The following is an 18655-nucleotide window of genomic DNA, read 5'->3' as shown; positions in this document are numbered from 1 at the left end:
TAACAAAATTCTAACCGAGGGCTGTGGCTGTGACAGAGATACCGCCAGTGACAGAACAGTATGCTGATGGAAAATGCCTGTGAAAATGTGATTTATTTCCCTTGGGTGGATCTGGCATGTGTGTGTTTAGATGTCTGAAATATATGGCACACCATAGTCGCCGCCGTCATTAGTATTATTAAATATATAATTGCCTAGGAAACTGGGAATGAAGTAGGGAAGGCAGAACTGTACTTGTCTCAGGACAAGTATGCTCAGATTGCAAAGGATTGTGGGAATAGGGAGAAAACTGCTAGCTTTTAATTATCACGACGCATTAAAGCAATGATGGGGTTGGCAGGCCATTATTGAAAATCATAGCGTTCCTTGCGACTTTCCAACTTCTGCATGGGTGTTTGAGGGCTCTGCCCTCGTTTTATTTGGGGGCAGTAAGTTCACGAACAAATCCCGCACATAAATAAAAGGATTTGTGTGCTTGCTTTGCTGCTACTTCCCCTTTGCCTGCTCTTCCCCAAAGTGTAGCAGATAACACAAAGCTACTAAACTGGAGCAATTACTCCCGGATAAGGGAGGATCAAATGTCATGTCATTTAAATAACAACGACCAGACACAAGAAAGTCACTAACTTGCTCCATTTTCAACTAATGAAATCACTTCAGGAAAGAATTATTCTGAATGGAGGAAAACAAAGCTTAACACAGGTAAGGGTGCAGTCCTAGACACACTTTCCTCAGAGTTGGTCTGGTTGTGTTTGATGGGGCTTACTTCTGAGGAGAAATGTGTGAGGCCATGCTGCAAGCCCCTCCCCCATGCAGCTAAACTAATTGAAACCCATTTCAAGGCTCATAAACTAGGAAACAAACCCATTAACTATTCATTGACTGATTGAAAAACCCCTATGATTACACTGCTAGCGGGGCCGGGGGGGGGCATTGTTTTTGCATGAATTTTTCAGAGGGAGTCTGGTTCACATGGGTACGCACAAGAGCTCATTCTAACTGCAGAGGGTGTTGGAACTCACTGCCTTTCATTCTGAGCTCCAAATGGCAACCCATTACATTTCTTTGAGGCAAGAAGAGTTACTTTACTGAAAAGCTTTGTGTGTGTGTGTGTGTGTGTGTGTGTGTCTGTGTGGTTTGGTTTTTTTTGCAAAATCTAAAAAAAAGAAAAGAAGAAGAGCTTTTGAGCTTTTTTTATTGAAAATCGCCCAAATGTACACTACAGTGGTACATAGCTGTCAACTTACAGATTTGAAAATAAGGGACCAGCAGCCTCAAAAATAAGGGATCAGCAGCCAAAATAAGGGATTTTCCGAACGCAGGTATGTTCAACTTCTGAGCCCCTCCGAGCCAAAGACAGAAAGCCCAGCCAGCAGCCAAACGAAGCCTCAAGCCGTGGTTCCCACAGTGCAGCAACCCGGCAAAGGGGATGCAGCAAGGAAAACCACCGTCACCTCTCTGCTGGGAAGCGCTGAGCAAAGGTGAGTCCCCAGGCAACGCAGCCGATTTGATCGGCACAAGGCATGCAAGCTCCACCCCCTAGTCGTTCTTAGACTCCTTATTGGGTGAGCAACGTAGCCAAGCAACACAGTTGGAGCCTCCTTCCTCTCTGGCTGGCAGGGAGGGAGGGAGAGAAGCTGCTTCCTTTGAAACCCGGGAAATTTAAGGGACATCATCAATAAGGGACAGCAGCGGGACATGGCGCTGGGATAAGGGACTGTCCCGCCAAATAAGGGACGCTTGACAGCTATGCAGTGGTACCTCTGGTTGTGAACGGGATCCATTCTGGAGGCCCGTTCGCAACCTGAAAAGAATGCAACCTGGGTCTGCGCACGTGCATGTTGCTATTCGCTGCATCTGTATATGTTCTTGACGTCATTTTGCATGTCTGCACATGCGCAAGCAGTGAAACCCAGAAGTAGCCCTTTCCAGTACTTCCGGATCGCCGCGGGACACAACCTGAAAACGTAACGTGAGGTATGACTGTACCAACATGAGCTGCCATACACCCAAACATTTCAGCAATTTCCGCCCAGAAGCTATTTACAAGGGCTGAATACTGACTATGTCCGGGAAATTCTGGATGTTTGGTAACCCTAACATGGGTGCCATGTTGAGCGTTCGCTGAGTAGGTTTCACTCCATGAAAACTTGCACCTGTTGCATTGTCATAGTGAATAGCTGCCACTGAGCAGCTACCAGAAAGGGCAGCAGTGCCCTGTTTAGTTTCTATGGAGGATTATGTCTGTGGTGCCCTTTTGCAGGGTGGCAAAAGGAAGTTCTTCATGGCTTCTTTTTCAGGGTCATTTTATATTAACTATAAACTTGTTTAAACAAACCAGGAGGTTAACCGTTCGCCCAAGTAGAGGAACAGAAAGCCAAGCCCAGTACCACAGGGATATCTGTGTCTTAGCCACAAATACTTCCCAGTAGATTCATCCTCCCCTGCCCTGCCAAATCCAAATTTAGCACCAGAATACTCTTGAAACTAGGGCAGGAACTATATTACTTCCAGGTACCTACTAATAGAACTGCCAACTGCTTGCTATGACCCACGGCTGTACCACTATATTTGTAACAGCTCGGAAGTGCAAAAATTTAGCCGGTGTTGTATTTTCTGGGATGGCAATTAAGTAATTTGAAAAAGTTCCACCTAATTAAGTGTGGTGGGATAGGCTGCTCTTTAAAGGCTGCTCTTTAAAAGTCTAACCACCTTTCCTTCCCTCCATTAATATTAATATTAATATTCCTTCCCTCCATTAATATTATTCTTTGATTATCTATTGTTTGACTTTCTGGAATTATCCCTCAGTCACTCTCCCCACCTCACAAGTGCATAGGAAGACAGGAAGCTGCCTAATATGGAAGGCATTATTCACACACACCTTTACCTCGCCACTTCCCCTCTGGGTAAAACTGATCTTTAGTGCTGAATTGGAACAAAGGGCAATTGGGTTTTCTGTGGATTGTTGTTCTGATTTAGCACCAAAGAGCGAGTTTTCCAGAGGAAAGTAGTAAGGCAAAGGTAAAATTGCTCAAACCCATGCACAGAAATCACTTGTCAAGTGGAAAACTGCTTGGGCTTTCTAGGCATCGAACAAGCAGAAATGTGGACAAGCCCTCAGTCAGACAATTGGCCCATCTAGTGGAGTATTGTCTACACCAGTGGTTCCCAATTAGCTAGTTATTGAGGACCCCCTATTTTTCAAAAGCCAAGCTAAGGATCCCCAGTGTGGTGTAGTGGTTAAGAGCGGTAGACTCATGATCTGGGGAACTGGGTTCGCGTCTCCGCTCCTCCACCTGCAGCTGCTGGGTGACCTTGGGCCAGTCACACTTCTCTGAAGTCTCTCAGCCCCACTCACCTCACAGAGTGTTTGTTGTGGGGGAGGAAGGGAAAGGAGAATGTTAGCCGCTTTGAGACTCCTTAGGGTAGTGATAAAGCAGGATATCAAATCCAAACTCTTCTTCTTCTACTACTTTTGACAATTTTGATAACTCTATAGTAGTTACCTCTGCAAAGCAATTATTTGAACAAAATGCAGGGTAGCCCCTAAAAAGCAAATGATTTTAGGTATACTATTTTTTAAAAGACCATAAAATTTGTGATATTACCATGCAAAATTCACAAAACAGTTAGTTGGGATGAGGCAAGGGATGGGACTGCAGACCCCCTGAGTGTGTTCCACGAACCCCCAGGTGTCCCCGGACCCCTAATTGGGAACTACTGGTCTACACTGACCGCCAGTGGTTCTCCAGGGTATCAGACAAGGGCCTATCCCAGCCCTACCTGAAGATGGTGGGACTGAACTTGGGAGCATCTGCATGCAAGGCAGACACTGTGCTGTTGCGCGCTGGCCCTTCCCCAAATTCATTTCATTAATGACAGTTTCCATTTGTCAGTTCTTCCCTTCCCATCAACTTTTAAAACAATTAATATAAGACTGGTTGATTTATCCCCCTTCCTGGCAGTGTTGTCCCTCCCTGCTCACATATGCACAAACCTCTGGGGAACAGCTCCTGCAGTCGCAGACTGCTCAAATGGCATTGATTTTCCGTATTTTCTATTTAAATCACCTGGATGGCCCCATGAATAAAAGTGAGAGAATTAGAAGCACAATTAATAGCCCCATTGACTTCTAAAGGAGCCACTGCAAGTAGAGACATTGAAGAATGTGCCCTAAGTGCTTTGTTTCATCAGGAGACAGTATAAAATGTCCCTAAGTTCTTAAGATGCCTCAGGGAATAAGGCCTTAATTCCAGCTGTTCTTACTCAGTGTGCTGTATTTAATATTGTGTGAGCCAAGAGGTGCAAAGTCCAGTTTTTAAGAAAGCTATTTATTATTTTTAAAAAAACACAAACGATGGCTGCTATCCTGAATTTAGCTTGAAGCCCATTCTCCCACAGGTCTAATTCATACTGCTCACAAGTTTGTAGTTGTAAGGCTGGTCTTACAGAGTTCCACAAAGAAAATCCTGCTTGGTTTCAAGAAGCGAAGGAGAACAACAGGTGCAGCTGCCCAGGGCACAGCAGGAGCTTTGAGAGGAAAGTTGTTTCTGCTTTTAACTTTCTGTGAAGAGAATTGGCCATGCCATGCCGTGTTTACTGCTTGGCAATGACCAGGCTTTGCTGCCTCCATCTTTCTCCACACAAACAGTTTGTTCAAATCTGTGTGTGAGACAGAACCAAAGTGCATTGCTCTATACATGTAAAATTGCAATTGTCTTCTTTTTTTAAAGTAAGGATTTATGTGAGGATATTTAAATATGCCCCCCAAAACAGAAATGTCTAATTATGTTCCTGTTCAGAAGAGAGAGGGGGGGTTTTTTCCAGGAAGAGACCATGTGCTTTGCCTAGAGGTTCAATCCCTGGTGATTCCAGGCAGGGAAAGGAAAGACTTTATTATTTTTATTTTTATTAAATTTGTATACTGCCCTGTACTCACAGGTCTTAAGGCGACTATATAAAGGCTTTGGAGGTCTTTAAGCAGAGGCTTGACAACCATATGTCAGGAGTGCTCTGATGGTGTTTCCTGCTTGGCAGGGGGTTGGACTCGATGGCCCTTGTGGTCTATTCCAACTCTATGATTCTATGATTCTGTCTGATCCCCCCCCCCTCAAAAAGGGTAAATAAGTAAAAACCAATAATGTTCCTTTTGCCAGGTTTATTCAAAAAAACTGATTCAGGTCCCTTGAGTTTTCTAAGAGCATATGCTCCGCCATACCTATCAAAAAAATTACCATCATATTATCTTCCCTTATCATAAATTGTTTTTTGGGTCTTTTGTCAGAAACATGCCCAACACATCCATAAATCTTCGTGTTACTTGTCCCTTCTTCTGTCTTTTTTTTGAGAAGCAAAATTACTCCGATCCATTTTTTTAAAGCTATACGTACCATGTTATTATTATTTTTTATTTTTCCCATGGTTAAAAGTAAAATAAAAATGCTGTTCAGAGAAATTCATAGGTGCTCACAGAAAGGGTTTTATGAACCCTCCAACAGCTGCAAAGGTTATTACAGTAAGCAAGGAGTGTGCAATACATAGCTGTCAAAAAGCTATCTGGTGTGAATGATTCTCCATCATGTTCCCAACTTATTTATAAGACTTCTGTGTTTTTTCAAAATGCAGTTTCACAGTCTATTGCCTGAGTCAGTGTGCTTGGGCATCTACTCTCCATTTCTGGCTTATTGTGTAGGGAATGGACACAACCCATAGACTACCACGCTTCTCTACCTGTCTCATATTTGACATCACATGGTGGAGCAGGTGGCTGTGGCTTGTGGAAAACAGCCTCATTAGTCAAATTGGGATCTGTGGCAGGCCAAAGGTTCCCTACCCCTGAACTAAAGGGTAGAATAATGGGATGGGAAACAAGTGTTCAAGGTCCCTTTTAGCCAATGTAGCTTATATAAAATATCAACAAACTAGCTTGACTGGAGCCCCACTCCAGGACCTCATGATCTGGGGTTGAGCCAGTGTGACAGAGCATCCTGATGGCAGAGCTCCCTGACCCTCCAATCACACGTTCAGGCAATAATGTCTGATATCTTTCTACCAAAATACAGTGGTGCCCCGCAAGACGAATGCCTCGCAAGACGGAAAACTCGCTAGACGAAAGGGTTTTCCATTTTGGAGGTGCTTCGCAAAACGAATCTCCTATGGGCTTGCTTCGCAAGATGACAATGTATTGCGAGTTCCTGCTGTTTTTTTCCCTCCCCCCTTTTTCTAAGCCGCTAAGCCGCTTATCAGCTGATCTGATCAGATAAGCCGCTAAAAGCCGCTAATAGCGCTAATCCGCTAATCCTTCAATGGGCTTGCTTCGCAAGACGAAAAAACCGCTAGACGAAGAGAATCACAGAACGGATTCTTTTCGTCTTGCGAGGCACCACTGTATAACACTTGTGCTGGAATATGAATTTTCAAAGGTTCCCCCCCCCCCAAAAAAATGCAAATTTGAATAAAGATGGCTAACACAAATCTCCTGAAAAGTACCTAGAAACTTCACAACAGTCCATCTCTCTAAAAATCTAAATGTTGGGGGTCTCTACATTCAACCACTTCAAGACACTTGACCATAAATAAGTTTTTGTCCAATCAGACTTTTTTTTTAACTTTACACCTGCCCTTTTTTTGACAGGTTGAAGTCTTCAACCCTCTTGCTTGGCCCTAGACTTTTATTAGCTGATCTCAGTCCTAGTACTTGGTATATTTGGTTTAGTGGGAGCTGTTAAGATTCTTCCTCGTGTTCAGTCCTGTACTAGTAATAATAGTGATTCAGATTTCTTTTCTCAGCTCCCATTCCAGAGACTCCAGTGTGTTTTGATTTGTCTCACGGAAACAGTAATCTTTTTCAGAAACCTCATTCCTTCTGGCTCCTTTCAAGTGGGCACAGTTGTTTTGTGACTTCTGTTTGTTGTGGTCACCCTTGCTAAGCAGAAGCTATTAGGAAGTTAGCCTGGTAACAAGCTAAATATTTCTTCCACATATATTTTGTTTGTTTGCTGCCTGAAAATACTCAACGAACTGCACATACAACAGTGACTTGGTAATAAACTTCGCATACATCTTCTGGGGTTTGTTCTGAACAACAACGAGAACTTTCATTTTCTTTCACCTTCTCTTTCTGCTTATCGCCTTGCCTTCTACAAAAATATTTTAATCCAACGGAGACACAGATACAAAGAACCATGCAAGTAGTTCTGCATCTCCAGGAGCTTTGGGCTCGTGTTTCTCAGGCAGCAGCCTCCCATACCATGTGGCAAAACCATTTCGAAGTGGTGGGGGTTTTCAAAAGCATTTTTTAATATGGAGTGTGTGTGTGTGTGTGTGTGTGTGTGCGTGTGCGTGTGCATGAATGGTCTTTGGTTTAGGGCAAGAAATCTGACTGGGTTTGCTGCAAGTCCTTGGCCATGCTTGAAAAAGGTTGTGGATTTCTTGGCAATGGAATTAAAAAAGAAAAGTGGCTACAAATTTATTTGTACAGTGGTACCTTGGGTTAAGTACTTAATTTGTTCCGGAGGTCCGTTCTTAACCTGAAACTGTTCCTAACATGAAGCACCACTTTAGCTAATGGGGCCTCCTGCTGCTGCTGCGCCACCGGAGCACGATTTCTGTTCTCATCCTGAAGCAAAGTTCTTAACCTGAAGCACTATTTCTGGGTTAGCGGATTCTGTAAACTGAAGCGTATGTAACCTGAAGCATATGTAACCCAAGGTACCACTGTACAACAAAAGTCTATCAAAAATGAGGGAGCGGGTAGGTAAAGCTGTGGTATAGAACATAGGTAAAGGGACCCCTGACCATTAGGTCCAGTCGCAAACGACTCTGGGGTTGCGGCGCTCATCTCGCTTTATTGGTCAAGGGAGCTGGTGTACAGCTTCCGGGTCATGTGGCCAGCATGACTAAGCCACTTCTGGTGAACCAGAGCAATGCACGGAAACACCGTTTACCTTCCCGCCGGAAAGGTACCTATTTACTTGTACTTTGACGTGCTTTCAAACTGCTAAGTTGGCAGGAGCAGGGACCGAGCAACAGGAGCTGACCCCATCGCAGGGATTTGAACCGCCGACCTTCTGATCAGAAAGTCCTAGGCTCTGTGGTTTAACCCACAGCACCACCCGTGTCCCTAGTGGTATAGAACATAGAGCAGCACAGAAGGCCCCGCATTGTTGGGATGTGTATAGGTGCTAAGAAAGGATATATTTAATATATATTGCCCGTCCTTCCTCACATTTGTACAGCTTAAAAGGAAGCTTAGATAGGCTAGTTTTAGCCTTTTAGTTTAAGTAATCTAGGATGCTTTAGGGCAGACTGAATTCTCTTGGTATTTTCCCCCTTTCTCCCCCTTAAAACAATGGTCACAGAAACAATCTTGTAAAAGGTGAAAAGAATGTTTACTTACTTAGAATACTTCTTGAAGACAAATGTAACTGATTTGTGGAATACACAACCTGAAGAAAGAGACAATGCATGTGCTTTTGTAAACAAGGAAAATCTTTAAGAAAAATTATTTGAAACAAAAACAAAAAAAACTAGCTAAATCATAATCAACAAATAATTTATGGGCAAACTTTCTTAAAAAGTGGAACAAAATAATACTTGTTGAAGAATAAGCCAGGTAAGGAGATGGCTATGCCCTTCCCCTATCAGGGCACAGTGGGAGTGTCTCATAGAGTTTTCTCTAGCAAACTTACAGGGAAACTCTGAGCTTCAGCACCTATCATGTGCCTATCTAGCAAACATGCATTGTTGGTTTGACTGCATTGTAAATATCACCCCCCCCGCCCCCCACACACAGCAGGACAGACTGGGTAGGAAACTAAATTGCAAAGCCCTGTTAAGCTTGTTTACCATTTGTTCCAATGAAATGCTGCGAAGGGAGACCCTCCCTCCCACCCACCATTTCAACTTAGAACAGACTAACACGTTATTTCCTCCACAAAATGGAAAGGAACACATATCACTGAATCCATTCTGAAGCCTGGTTCCTGTTGCTTTGCAGATGACTTCACGATGATGGAACCTGAATGCCTCCTCAGCTCCCCATGAGCCAGGGGAGGATGAAAGTCCCTCAAAAATTCTCCCATCACCAAAGGCTCCATGTAAGTTCCCAAGAAGAGAAAGGAGCTAGTATGGCATGGAGTGATAGCACCAGGGAGAGATCATGACAAGCTGGCCCTGAACTTTGAGCAACCTAATGAGCTCTGGGACAGCACTTCTCTTTACGTTGAAACTTATGGGTCCCCAGTTGCTACCCTGGGCACCATCACTCCAAAGGCTTTGCATAACTTTAAAGCCTGTCATTTCCTTCTGCAGCAGAGCTGAGTTATCTCTTCATCATCTCAGAAAGGTAATAAGTCTCCCAATAATATATGTCAGGGATAGCCACCCAATGGTTTTGACTCAGGAACTTCAAATGCCACCCCAACACACACAAACACCTCAAATCCTGATGACATTCTCTTTATTACATACCTCAGAATCATAAATCTGAGCAAAGGGTTCTTCCACAATGTGAAAAGCAACAGCGGCTTTTGGCGAGGCGTACACCTGCTCCTTAAGATTTATCTATGGCTATATTTTGCATCCACTTTGGCTGGTTCTCCCAAATTCCTTATTGTGTGTATGCATGTATGTTTTTGTAAAGCTCTGTGCTGATGCCTTGATGGCTCTTGGTAACAGCCCCATTGTCAGGGCACCATCTGGTGGACGAGGTAAAACACGGGGACTTCTTCATTGTTAATTGACTGTCTACATTCACAACAGAACTGAAAAGCCAAAAGTCATTGGAAAGGTCTAAGCTATACATATTGTCAACCACCACACTAAAAAGCTCTCCGTGGGCAAAAGCCAAAGTCAACTCTATTCAGAAGAGTTGAATTGCTTTACACATCATCTCTGAAATACCCCGCTGCACTTAAAATGTGTATATTATATTAATTATAAGGCTTCTCAAGGCTGCCAATCGTTACAATGGTCTAACGTGCATTATCAAAAAGCCTCAGTTCTCTGGCTGTGCTTCAGATATGCAGAAATCTTCTTATAGGACGTGTTTTTAGAAAGCTGCTTTATTCCGTCCCTTTAGTGACACATTCACATCAAGGGGGGGGGGGTATCAACAGTAAATGGCATTTCCAGTAATGAAGGAATAAACCTAGATATCCACAAGTCCGTTACCTTGGCAACTGAGTGGCACAATCAGAATCTCTCAATTGCACCGCCATTAGAGAGGCTTTCATTCCCCTTTCGAAGTGTGTGTGTGTGTGTGTGTGTGTGTGTGTGTGTGTGTGTGTGTGTATTCCACAGATCAGCAAAAGGAAGGAGGGGAATGATTGGGGAGGAAAATGTCCAACAGGAATTTTCCTGGAACACTTCGGAAGCATGCAAGCAGTGAATAGGGGCAGGAGAACGAAGCACACAATGGCGGCCCCCATAAACCTCATGATTGCAATCAGCTTTTTAAGCACAAAGAAGATGGCTGACACCAGTATAAGCACACTTGAAGGAAATGCCATCTCCCCCTCCTTCACAGGCAAAATTAGTTGCCTGGTAATGGCACAAATAAAGCTCCCAAAGAAGGCTTTGACATCCTCTGGATAGGAAAAATATATATTGAAAATGGAGCGGCCACTTATGCTTCATAAAAAGGTACCCCCTCCCCAAAAAAGGACACAGATTTGCATAGAATTAACATGTGACAATATATGTATCGGTGCGAATTTCGTGAGAATTACTATGGTTTAAGCAGACAGTGAGTGACGAGATGACCTAGCTGTTGATGGCAGACTTTTCAGTCTCTGCTCTCTCTTCTTATGGTTACTTTAATGATGATGATGATGATGATGATGATGATGATGATGATGATGATAATGAATTATTTTATTATTTATACCCATCCGGCTGGGTTTCCCCAGCCACTCCTCAGCACATATAAAAATAAATTTAAAAAGTCACACTTAAAAAAACTTCCCGATACAGAGCTGCCTTCAGGTGTCTTCTAAAACCTGTGTAGTTCTTTATCTCCTTGACATCTGATGGGAGGGTGTTCCACAGGGAGGGCTCCACTGTTGAGAAGGCTCTCTGTCCGGTTCCCTGAAACTTCACTTCTTGCAGTGAGGGAACAGCCAGAAGGCCCTTGGAGACGGACCTCAATGTTCAGGCTAAACAATGGGGCTGGAGATGCTCCTTCAGGTATATTGGGCCGAGGCCATTTTAATATTGGATTTGGACTGGACAGCCCTTCAGACAAAGGGCTCTTTCAAATAGAGTACTGATGCTGCTTCAAATAGAGTAGTGTCTTTTGTTAAGCAGGACATGTGGCCAACCTTATTAGACATATCATGGGAGGAGGCACTGGGGTTGACATTCTATTTCCTAATATTCTAAGACCCAATGCTAAGCTCACTTACTTGAAGGCTAAAAGGGTATAAGGCCAACTGCAGTGTGTTGGGAAGTTCAAATCTTACCCCAGCCAGCCAAATCTGCAATACGAGGAGAATAAAATTGGTTACAACCTTACAGGCCTCTTAAAAACATTACTGAACTTCTTTTTTAACTTTGGAAAGTTTGTTGCTAAATACTCTTAAGAACCACTGTGAACTATAAAGGTGCTTCATGGGCCATATATTTCTAAGCCTGTGTAAATAGAAATTTATAAAATTATGAGCAGTATGGAGTACATGGGTAGAGAAAGGTTCTCTCTCTCTCTCTCTCTAACACTGGAATTTGTGGGCATCTAAGGAAAGCTGATTGCTGAAAGATTGAGGACAGAGAAAAGTGCTTCTTCTCATAGTCATAGTCAAACTCCCACAGGAAGCAATGATAGCCACCAATTTGGATGGCTTTCAAAGAGGATTGTACAAAGTCATGGAGGATAAGCCTATCAGTGGATACCAGCAATATCAAAGGGAGTGAGTTATTGAATTTCAGTTGCTGGAAATCACAAGTGCTGTTGTGTTAGGGTTTTGCTTGCTTGTTTTCCATAAGCAACTCATTGGTCACTGTGAGAAAAGGATTCTGGATGAGATGGACCACTGGCCTGATCCAGCAGGCTCTTCTTATGCTCTTAGATTATGCTTTCTATAGATTATTCACTTTTTTCCAAACTGAAACCTCAACACTACAAGAAAACACTGGGCAATATCCAACAAACTTGCTATAACAAACCAAGACCTCTTTGCCATGCTTCGTGTTCCTCTATCTTTTTTTTTTTTTAAGGCTGATGGTTTTTATGCCCTGTCTCTGAAGATAATTTGTTTTTCCTACTCCCAACCAGATTCCTAATGAAGATCAAAGTGGCTCTTTTGAGGCCAACCACATCAGTTGAAAGTCTTCATTTCGACACAAATAGAACTGGTAAGTATAGTATATCAAGGGGAAACACTCTTGTTTTGGTGCCTTGCCAATCCTTTCTTCTCGTCATTTTTCTTGTCAATATATTAAATAAATAGATAAATAATCTCCTTCCCTGGCTGCAGGATAGAAAAGATGATGTATAGCTAAGGATGGGCATATTAGCCAATTTTGATTTCTCTCAGTTTCTCATTTTTGCAACCTTCACTTCAGTTCTCCACATTTTCTTATAAGTTTGTGAATTATTTTAAGTCCTCATGACAATTCATCAGAATTTAGTGTGAATTTCTCCAAATATACACATTTTTTCAAAGCAAGTTTCTCCTAATATTGATATTATCCCAAGCGTGATGTGTTTCTGTTTTTTTGTTATGTTCACTACTGTATATATTTTTATTCAGCCTTTACCTTGTTGTATGTATTTTTGGACACATTACTTGGCTGGAGAACAGATTTGCAAAAATTCGGCAAAGTGTGAATTTCAAAGGATGGTTACGTTTCGGTTCTCCTACTGTGAATAAGGTGGATTCACTTTTGAATGCAAAACTGAATAGAATTTCTCCCCTATCCTTACATGTAGCTCACTGAAACAAATGTGCTAAATGGGTAGAGAAGGGTGCAGAATAGGCAACAGTCAGGAGTTCAACCTACCCTTTGGAGTTTATATCACTGGTCCAAACATATATAAGGACAGGCAGTATATAGGCACATAGGTAAAAGGTAAAGGTTCCCTGGACAGTTAAGTCCAGGCAAAGGCAACTATGGGGTTGCGGCACTCATCTCACTTTTCAGGCTGAGGGAGCCAGGTTTCCGGGTCATGTGGCCAGCATGACTAAATCGCTTCTGGTGCAACGGAACTGGGACAGAAGTCAGAGTGCACAGAAACTCTCTTTATCTTCCTGCCACAGCGGTACCTATTTATCGACTTGCACTGGCATGCATTTGAACTGCTAGGTTGGCAGAAGCTGGGACAGAGTAACAGGAGCTCAACCCATCGCAGGGATTCGAACCACTGACCTTCTGATCAGAAGAGGCTCAGTGGTTTAGACCACAGCACCACCCGCATCCCAATATAGGCACATGGGAAACTGCCAGTGCTAGATCTAGCTGTCCATCTAGCTCAGGGCTATTGTTCAAATAAACATGTGAGACAGCACTAACCAGTTTCTAGTGCAGACTCTTTTAAAGGCAGACCCTGGTGTTCTCAGTGGCAGCAGAGAGACAGGCAGAGAGAGACCAATGCCTGCCCTGAAAGAGTTGCATGCTTCTGTTAGCTTAGCTGTAAAAGTAAGCTGGCAACATAAGCCACTTATTAGGGTTGCCACTGGAAAAGTATGAGCTTGGGGGTGGGGTGGGGTGGGTTAAAGCAACTCTACATGGCGTATTTGCTGTTGTTGCATTTGCAAACTTACTCTGTTTCCAAATACTTGCAAGTGACTCCCATAATGGAGCAGGGGTAGGAGTTCATAGGAAAGATTTTGTCAGCAAGAAAGGTTTTTCGTCTTTTTGCTTCTCATTTCTCCAGTTTGTTGTTTTTGTTTTTGATTTGTGGTTTTGATTTTATGGGAGCTGAAGGGGTAGAATTAGTAAATCTGCTGGTTTTTATATTTCACTGTTTAGCTACTTTGATTTATCATAGGTGCAACTTATTTGATGAGGAATCGGCTTGACCTTTGAATGCCTTGTGTTTGCCCAATATTTTTCTCCCCTTCACTTTGAAGGCTGGGTCCATTACTTTTTATGTCGGTAGACTTATATTCTATTTTTCTTGGATGAACTGAATTATTGGGCAGGCCTGTGGAATTTGGCACATGTTAGGAGTCATTGTTTTTGAATTGCAAAACCTGAAAATATAAGCAACATTGGAATCCAAGTCTTCATTTAGTCAGCTAACATCCATTAATGCCTTCAATAATAATCCCTTACAATTTGGGCAATGACATGTCTGTAAGAATGGCACGCTGGGAAGGGCAGTTGAACATGTTAGAGGAGACGACCTGCCTCAGAAAATGAAAAGGCGACACTTCCTTGGCAGGCAGTCATGGCTTTAAGGAGAGCAAGTCCTCAGACCTCATTAATTCTGCAAACGGCTATACCACATAAGGATGGAATGTTACCCAGCATAATTTAACAGCCCTAATGGAAATGTCTACATAAGATGAAAAGCAGTGCTGAATCAAGGAGGAGTATGCCTAGGTAGGAAACCACCTGGGGACTTCACATGTGCAGCCTTCAAGATGGAAGAAAGGTGGGGTGGAAATGGAAAGGAACTTAAAGAAATAAATAGCCACGTGGCCAACTCCCTAACATTCTCCAGTACACTGTACACTGCCGTGGCCACCAGCTCCTCCCCTCCCAACCTCAGGCGGATTTCTTAAGCCAACTTCCAGCTCTCCTCCCACTTATTGTGCTGCCACTGCTGCATACCCTCCAACATTTCTCCGATGAAAACAGGGACATCCTGTTCCATTATTATTATTATTACCCTACTCATCTGACTTGGTGGCCCCATCCACTCTGGACAGCTTCCGACATATGTGAAAGCATAATAAAAAATTAAACATTAAAAAAAATCCCTATGCAGGGCTGCCCATGTGTCTTCTAAAGGTTGTCTAGTTACTTATCTCCTTGGCTCAGGGGGTCACATAATTCCATACTCTCCAACACTTCTTCGATGAAAATGGGGATGTCCTAAGCAGAAAAGCAGGACATTCTGGGATCAAATCAGAAACCGTGATGGTTTCTGTAAATCCTAGACTGTCCCTGGAAAATAGAGACACTTGGAGGGTCTGCTGCTGCCACCACCATCCTTAAGTTACCATTTGGCCTCTCTTTCCCCCTAATCCCAGGCTCACTTCCCCCTTATTCCATATCTCTACTAACAATTTCCTCCTTTCCCCTTCCTCCTCTTCCTCTCATACAACACAAACAAGCACCTGGAGAAGATTCTGGTTGTGGGGCTTCTATACTCTCTGAGATATTTAGTGCTGCTCAAGCAGAAAGCCAGCAGTCTTCCATCAAAACTGGTACCTGAGGCAAATAGTGTGTCAGCTTTCTTGAAAAGCCTTACATACTCAAAAGCCAAAGCTTATTGCCTCAATCCAGCTTTAGTCATGCATAAGAACCGGTTGCGGATGTGCATCCACATTCTTCTTGAAAGTGCATCCACCCCAAGATGTCTGGATGCTCACTGCATTGTAGATGGTGATGCAGATATGTAGAAATGCATTTGCATTCACGTACAGTGGTACCTCGGGTTACAGACCCTTCAGGTTACAGACTCCGCTAACCCAGAAATAGTACCTCAGGTTAAGAACTTTGCTTCAGGATGAGAACAGAAATCGTGCGTCGGCGACAGCGGGAGGCCCCATTAGCTAAAGTGGTACCTCAGGTTAAGAACAGTTTCAGGTTAAGAACGGACCTCCAGAACGAATTAAGTTCTTAACCCAAGGTACCACTGTATTTGCCCACAGAAGGCTGCCTTTCCATGTATGAATCTCTCTTACCGGCTAAGTGTGGTCATTTTCTGTGCTTTCCCACTTTTTTCCACTATGCTTACTTAGTGGGGCAATTTAATATGTTGTGAGCAACCCTAAGATCTACAGATGTAAGGGGGAGAGGTATACAAATTTCATAAATAATAATGATACAGTCGCAAATAGCCACAGTGGGGCAATCTCTTTCAAGCACCCTTGAAAGAGATTTGCATTTTTCTTGAACATAAACATGTTTGCAGGAAAGTCAGTCTGGGATCCCTCCTTCTCCCTCCCTCATTCTGCTTCATTTGCTTCTCATGTTTATGATGTGTGCTTTGTCAAGTGCAGGTGGTCAGGAATACTGTTTAATATTAGTGCTGACTTGGTCCTGGTATTCCTGGCACAGACCTATTTAAAATGGTTTCAGTACACATCACAGCTCGAGACCACACACAATCTCTGAAAGCATAGATTCTGCTGCAGGTACTAAATATGCATGATCTTTTCCTTTTTGGAATAATAAAAGAAAGCCAAATTTAGGTCCAAAAATCATTGAGCTAATATGTGGTTTATTGATCCCTATCCTGAAGAGTAAAAGAAACATTTTAACATTTTATATCTTCAGTTATTTATGCAACATTCTTACTCACTTTGAGACACTGAAACCCATTTCAGATTCTTTGCTTACTTAAAATGGTTGACTCAACCCTACCACATAAAGAGCAGTAAATTATAATAGTGATGGCTTTTCTTTTTCCTCAAGCAATCCGCGGCTTAATATGTTAGCATTCAGAAATGCCTCAGCCAATCAGCATAGGGGAAAATCCTATGCACAACTTTTCTGCAAGGTGCCAACTTCAAAAGGAGAAAAATAACACATTTTCTGAAATAGCACACGCACACACAAAGTTTTACAATTTATACCGCCAGATGTAGTTACAAAAGAAACCATGACAAAGAACTTGGAAGCCACAATCCATGCATTTCACAGGTGCAGCCAAGTGAAACAGCTTATGGAAGGGACATAAAAGGGAAAAGCCTGCAGTGGTCAGAAATTCCAAGGGTTGAGATGCTAACGCACAAACCCCGCCACCGCCGCCCATAGCTCCAGTCTTGTATGTACGGCTGGTGGTAATGCAAAGGAGCCTATACATTAGAAGAGGGAGCCTGCTAGCTCTCAGTCAACTGCATCTCATTATGTCTGTCTCAATACTTTCTGTGTTCTTGAGCAAGACAAATGCTGACAGGAGGGAAGAAGAAACTCTAAGCTGAGACACAATCAAGCCATTTAGGGAAACATATTGCCTCGCAAAATGGAAATTCAGTCCCAGCACTTCATGTTGGCAACAATGGACTTCTATTTGTTTATCAGGTGTTTGTGCTTTGCTGCTGCTCAACTTAATGTCACAGTTGTGTGGTTCACTAAGCAAAAGGCCACAGCAGAACTAAAAGAAGAAATAGCCTCCAAGTGGAATAGATAGATAGATGATAGATATAGATAGATATATAGATGATAGATGATAGATAGATAGATAGATAGATAGATAGATAGATAGATAGATGATAGGTAGATAGATAGATAGATAGATAGATAGATAGATAGATGATAGATAGATAGATGATAGATAGATGATAGATATAGATTGATAGACGATAGAGATAGATAGATAGATGATAGATAGATAGATAGATAGATAGATAGATAGAGATGATAGACAGATGATAGATGATAGATAGTTAGATAGTTAGATAGATAGATAGATAGATAGATAGATAGATAATGATGATGATGATAGATAGATAGATAGATAGATAGATAGATATAGATAGATGATAGAGATGATAGATAGAGATGATAGACAGATGATGATGATGATGATGATAGATAGATAGATAGATAGATAGATAGATATGATAGATAATAGATGATGATAGATAAATAGATAGATAGATAGATAGATAGATAGATAGATAGATGATAGATAGATAGATAGATGATAGATAGATAGATGATAGATAGATAGATATGGATAGATGATAGATGATAAATAGATAGATATAGATATTGCATAGCCTCCAACATTTCTCCAATGAAAATAGAGATGTTGTCTCCAACATTTCTTCAATGAAAATAGGGACGTCCCACCATACTCCGCAACACTTCTCTAATGAAGTAGGGACATTCTAAGGAAAAGAGGGACATTCTGGAATCAAAACAGAAACTGGGACAGCTTCTGTAAATCTGGGATTATCCCTGGAAAATAGGGACACTTGGAGGGTCTGCAACAGATGAGAGATAGATAAATAGATAGATGATATAAAATTCATAGTCACTGCTAGAATAGCTGCTAACTTCACTGAAATCCCTGTTCACTTTCCTCCAGTGGGTGTTTATATATAATGTTTTAATTGTTTTGGCTTCTAGCAATATCATAATTATGATTTCTTTCCCAGGGAAAGAAATGGCAGCTAATTGGCAGAGGCTTTGTCAAAACACACAGGTCTCTTGGGGAGAGAAAGAAACAATTTGTCAACGTATGCAGCATTTGGCCTTTTATATAGTCATCTTTCAGTTAGGAACATCGAGGCTGTTAAGTGGTGCCTAGGGATCTGTGTGCAGGGCTCTTTCTGACTCAGTGGCCTCTCATCTTGAAGTGACATTATATGCCTCTCATCACTGTCAGTGGCATTCGCTATGTAAGCACTTCCTGTATGGCTGCAGCATCTTTCCCATTGGAAAGCCTCCCATTGTTAACCTTTCAAACGTCAATTCACCACGCATTCTTCATCGCCTGGCTTCCCAGGTAGGTAGGCATATTTGACGTTTG

The 18655-nt window shown here is 42.4% G+C and overlaps 1 long non-coding RNA gene across 3 annotated transcripts in view; it reads right to left on the bottom strand.

The window, feature by feature from the left end:
- Window positions 1-18655, bottom strand: part of LOC308584470 — a 479498-nt gene that overhangs the window by 17442 nt on the left and 443401 nt on the right. For all 3 annotated transcript variants that reach the window (XR_014006807.1, XR_014006808.1, XR_014006809.1), the window contains one exon: window positions 8402-8450. This is a non-coding gene — a long non-coding RNA (uncharacterized lncRNA). The remainder of the gene's footprint in view (window positions 1-8401; window positions 8451-18655) is intronic.

The sequence above is a fragment of the Podarcis bocagei genome (assembly GCF_964188305.1).
Source record: "Podarcis bocagei genome assembly, chromosome: 3".
Lineage (NCBI taxonomy): Eukaryota > Metazoa > Chordata > Lepidosauria > Squamata > Lacertidae > Podarcis > Podarcis bocagei.
This window is presented reverse-complemented; position numbering and strand designations above follow the sequence as displayed.